The sequence below is a fragment of the Cucumis melo genome, chromosome 11 (genome assembly GCF_025177605.1).
Source record: "Cucumis melo cultivar AY chromosome 11, USDA_Cmelo_AY_1.0, whole genome shotgun sequence".
Taxonomy (NCBI): Eukaryota; Viridiplantae; Streptophyta; class Magnoliopsida; order Cucurbitales; family Cucurbitaceae; genus Cucumis; species Cucumis melo.
In genome coordinates, this window is record NC_066867.1 from 30,242,637 (window position 1) to 30,248,681 (window position 6,045).

The window sequence follows — 6,045 nt, forward strand, 5'->3', positions numbered from 1 at the left end:
ACATTAAAAAAATAACATTATTTTTTTTTCCATTGAAGTGCAATTAGAGCTATTCAAACCCATGTCTAATTCAAACAACAACAACGATACGATGCTTTTATATACATTCCCTCTTTTCAACTCACAATTTTTCGGTATACGTAGGACAAATATTGCCTTCATATATACAAAAAACTTGTAAGCAATGAACTATAATAGGACATTTTAGGTAAATATAATTAATTATTATAATCTTAGGTTATTATAGTTTGTGTTTCGGGTGTAGATTAATTTAGTTTGAATTATAATAGTAAGTCTTATGTGTATAGATTATTTTAGTTTGATAAGAGAATAGCACGGTAACAAATAATAAAAAAAATGATAAATATCAAATAGTAAAAACTATAACAAATTACAAGTTTTGAAACCGTATTTATTATAGCTAATTTAAGTAGTCTTGTTGGTCATAGACCCGGGTATGTGGTTGTAAGGCATTCTCAACATTTTTCTCCATCTTTTTGCCACACACATACATATATATTCAATTTTCAAATTTTGTACTATATAAAATATATGTTGTCTTTTTTCTTCCCAACTTTCTCAATCTACAACCCCACCCCTCTCTCTCTCTCTCTCTCTTTCATGTTTGTATTATTTCACTTTTTTTTTCTTTTCGCTGTTGTGTTATGTAGTTCTCTTTTTTTTTTTTTTCACATTATTTTAATAACAAATTATTATCATAAATATTATAAAATAAATACCATTTATACTATTTGATAAAATCCGATCGACATTATCATAACACATGAAGATACCAATTTTTAGTGTCCATTTTGTGCTTGTCAAATTGCTTATAAATAGTGACATGTATTCGGTGAGACCTACGCATATCGGTGGAAATTCTAGAGAAATTAGAGATAAAAGAATATTTTAGAAGAATTTTTCTATTTTCATAATTTCACAATTCCTTACTTTTTTATTTTAATGTTATATTTTTTTTCAATTTCTATGTTTTCGTTGTGCCTCGTTTTTTTCAACATAAACCATAATTATTGTGGTTTTTTTTAACATACATGTTAATATATTCGTAAATTTGAAGATTAATGATTATACTAATATAAATATCATTATTGTTATCTTTATCGTTAATGTAATAAAATTTACATCCTATATTATTTCACGTAAGTATAAATAAATAACAAAAATACAAACTATGTGAATTTATTATATAAGTATGATAAATGCGTACCATTTTTTTCTCATTTTTAGTTTATCTTTAAGTAAAGAGTTACGTTTTTCAACATCTATTGTTGTTGCACTTTGGTCTTCAATGCAAAAAGTCGTCCAAGTCCGGCAAATAATGATGAAAGAAACGAGTCAGCAACTGAACGGATTGTTAAAAGGATCAAAGACTGCAAAACAGAAACTGGATTAAGGTTGAGTCGCGGAAAATGCTCTCGTTAAGATATTTCGCAGCTCTGCTCTAAATCGTGTAAACAAAAAAATGTCTCGTCATCCTCAGGATAAAACAGTCATTTTTCCGTCAATCAGTTTTGCACATAAACTAATTTGAACCAAAACACTCAAAAAAAAAAAAAAAACACAGCTCGAAAAACTTTTAAGAGAATGATAATTTGTGAGAAGATTGCTTTTTGTGTGTTGTGAGAATGAGAATGAGGGAACTATATATAGTATGGGGAGGATCGGCCAACAGTCAAATTCATTAAGGAAACGTTAAGAATTTAATTATTAAACGGTCAAAAATTAATAAAACGTCAACGGTCAACTAACGATCAACAATTAATTCAAAAAGCGTTTCCCAATTTCTTACAATATTTTCCTCCGATATATATATATATATATATATATATATATATATATCAAATTGAACATGTATGAGACTGTTAAATCCAACATAACTCAAGAAGCTCTGCCCACAATTGAATTTAGGAAATGGTATGAAAATCTTATAATATCTCAACAGTACTTTTCAATTTTATAATTGCACTTAACCCATGAAACATCTACGCAAATGCCCTAATTTGAATATGACTTTTCACAAATGCCTTTACTTCTCCTTTTCAGCCTTTTTTGACATATATCAAATTGCTGACATCATCCTTTGGAAAAAGATTTTATGGTTCCATTAATTTGCACCCTATATTTCTCAATTTCATTAATTTGTGGACCCTAAATTTGACGAAGCATAAAGAAGTTCTTAACTCGTGACCATTTTTTTTTTTTATTTTTAAATAGTTATCTTTATACAAATTAACTATGAAATAATTTTGCCAAAAATTGCAATATATATATATATATATATATATATATATATATATATACATACATATTCATTTTTCTCTACATTGTTATCAACTTAATATCGTATATAATGTTACATTGTCTAAGGCATGCATAAGCTATATTTTCTTTTAACAATATATATAGATAGTTATCTATAAGTTATTGGGAGGTTAAAGAAAATCTAAGATTAAAATTTCAATGTTTGTGTAAGTTTGATACATTTCCATGAAATTGAAAGTTTAATTAGAAATTAGACAACTTTGACAAAGGAAGAGGTCAAGATTGTGAAGTAACGTAAATGGTTCGACTTTTTTTATAAAATTGATGTTATTGTAATTTATTTATAATTAATGACTGTTGAATAAGAACTTTTGGAACCAATCACAAATTGCTACGTCATTTACTAAAATAATTGTATTTGGGATTAACTAAAAATTCACATGTGTCCCAAATTAAATAAAATTGGCATGTGTGCCAAATTAAATTTAAAAACCAATTTGACAATTCTAACGATGTCACGTGTCTTTATTATGTCAATTGGATCAAATTAATTATTTTGGTTCAATTAAATATCATTTAGTTGGGTTAAAATTCAATTGACCTAATTTAGCCCAAATCCATGCGATTGAGTGCATAGGTATGGTCCATGGACCAGACCAACCTAAGTCGCCTACCGGGAAATTCTCTTCGTTTGTAGGGGTTGGAAATTTTTGTCTAAAGAGAATTCTAGAAGCCTTTCAACTTCTGAAGTCATTCTTCCAAGACTCCAACTTCAAGAACACCCTCGAATATTGAAACTCCTTTGAAGATACAAGCTTTCTTCGAAAACTAAACTTCAAGAACACCTTCAAAGATTGAAGTTTTTTTGAAGATACAAACTTTCTTCCAAAACTACAACTTCAAGAACACCCTTGAAGATTGAAACTCCTTTTGAAGATCCAAGCATTCGTCCAAGACTCCAACTCCAAGAACATCACGCGCTTCCTTAAATCAAGCGTAAGCGTCTAGTCGAGAGAGAATCAGATGATCAAATTCTAGAGATCGGACCACATCGCATCAAATCAACGTAAATACAACATCAACACAAATTCAAGTCCACGAATCAAATTTCTTCGAAAATCTCGTGTGAAGAATGACCAATCAAACAGGATTTTAATTAAGTTCATCATTGTTATAATTTTACACGTACGTACATATGGAAGTTATGACACACCAACTTTTAAAGTTAAAAGAGTACTTAAACAATACATTATACATTTGTAATTGGCTTTTTAGTTTGGTGTATAATAAGCACCCAATCCTAAGAAGAAAAAAAGTCTAATAAATAATTGATCTATGTAACATTTTTCTAATCGACTGAATTGTGTACACTTTTTAAAATCAAAGAGGTTATATAGAAAAAACGATTTATTTATTTTTATTGAAAGACCATTATCTAAAGTTGTAATTAATAATGATGATAGATCATCCGTTTAAGCAAATTATTAGATAAAAAAGCGAATTACTATTTGACATGATTGATTTATCCTTATGATGAATCACTATTTATGCCTTTAAAAAGAAAAAGAAAATTTGTCAACGATAAAAAAGGTTTGACAAAATACTCGCACATAAAAATAAAATTGTGTGTAAATTAAATCATTTTTAACCGTAGTGATATTTTATTATTGTATAAATATTTTGTTACTTTTTATTATATATTTGAAACGAAGCTAAAACAATAGGTGACAAATAGTGTAGATTTAAATAAACTAAACAATGACAAATATCATTTTCTATTCCCCATATTTGATATCAATTTAAGAGACGAAATCAACAAAATTAATAAAATATAACCAAGATGACAATAAAAAATCCCTAATAAAAATTATTTGAAAGTGGCTAAATGTTTATTTTTCATTTTGAATATTTTAATGAGTTTTTTTTTCTTTCATATTTTTTTATATTTTGTTAGAAATATCCAGTGATGTGGATACCTTAGCCATATTTCTATTGACTCTTTTATAAAATTAGAATATCGAAATTTCCATTTAAATAATTTTTTTTTAAACAAATTTAAAATTTATCTTAAAGTATTTATTTCAAAATAGTTTAAAATTAATCAAGGTTTATTGAGTCTATTCATATTTGTATTTTTCCTTTTTATATATAGTTTTTTCCTTGATTGATTATGTCGTAGTCTATTTACAATTATTCAGTAATATACAAATTTACAAAATTAAAAGGATAACAGTAATAATAATTATTTAAAAATAACAAATCGTGAATAAATGATTTTTTATATTAAAATTTGTGAATATATTTCTTATTGTCGACGACGTGAACTCTTCATTTCTGAGAGGGAAACTCTAACGGAATTATGGGTTTCAAACTTAATTAATGAGTTCGTGGAAAATTAAAAAGAAAATAATAAATGTGATTAAGTGACTAAGTCTTCATTTCAAAAGAAAATAATAATAATAAAGATTGTGGCTGAATTAAGTGTAGAAGAAGAGGTAAAGTGAGGGATACACAAATCTCACGGCCCACAAACGGCAAGCTCTAGAAAAGCGTCCACTGTTAGATCCGTACGATGTAACCTTCCATTAAATTTCAATGTCTTTTTACAATCAATTCACACTTATACTCAACAAAAGAAAATAAATTTTTCCCATTAATACACTGACGTGTGTGTGTATATATATATATATATATGTAGAGAGATAATATGTATTTATTTTCTTACTTTTTTTTTTTTTTTATAGATTATTCGTTACTTCAAACTATACTTTTATGAGTCGACTCACATTTGAAGTTCTAACTATTAAAATTACTAATTTTTATGGGACGTTTGTAAAAATAGAAAAAAGAATTTTATGATAATAGAACCTATGTTACTGTATTTTCTAAATTTCAAAAGTAGTAAATTTAGAAGTAAATAGTCTTATGATATATCTAATTACTTGTCATGTTTGCAATATGCTAAAAAAAAGTGTTATGAGAATTTTTTTTTTTTTTTGTCATATGATGTAATTTTCTAATTTTTATTGTAAATGTTATTTTTCCAATTCTCAGTTAATTATACTTAATATTGTTTTGAAACATTTTTTATGTAATATTTACTATTTCTCAAAATACATCTCTTGTTTTGTAGGGTAGCTTTGCAACGTTTGTTTAAATTTTGAAAATAGTATTTGAATTGCCTTTGTTTAAAAGTACTATTGGTTTAAAAGTACATTGATTATTGTGATGGATATAAACCGAACAAAACTTAGGAATATAAAAACCAAAATTAATTCCAAAATGAACAAGTTTATTTACGAACATTTAAACCTTCAATCTTATAATGTTTGCAAATCAAATGTGTAGTTGAAACGTAAAGAAAAATATGAATCAATAAACAACACATATACAAGTTATAAAGAGGGAAAGCCTAAATGTTTTGATTTGAATTATGAATTACGAGTTCATTTGGTTGGAATATTTGCATTTTGAAAAGTACGAATTTTTCCGTTTCAATAAATTGTCGTTGTTTGATCGTTTAATCTAACTACAAACAAGCCTATTATTTGATCTCATGTGATGAGATCCGTTTTAGTCAAACAAATTGTTGGATTAATCGAAATTAGAAAGTTACTCAAGTTTTTCAAAAATTCTTTTAAATTGTATGTAGATTTTAAAATGACTTTAATATATTAAGTTTAACTACTTCAAGATCGAACTAATACACTTTTTAAATGATAATCGTTCACTACCTACCTAATTATGCTTGAATTGACAACT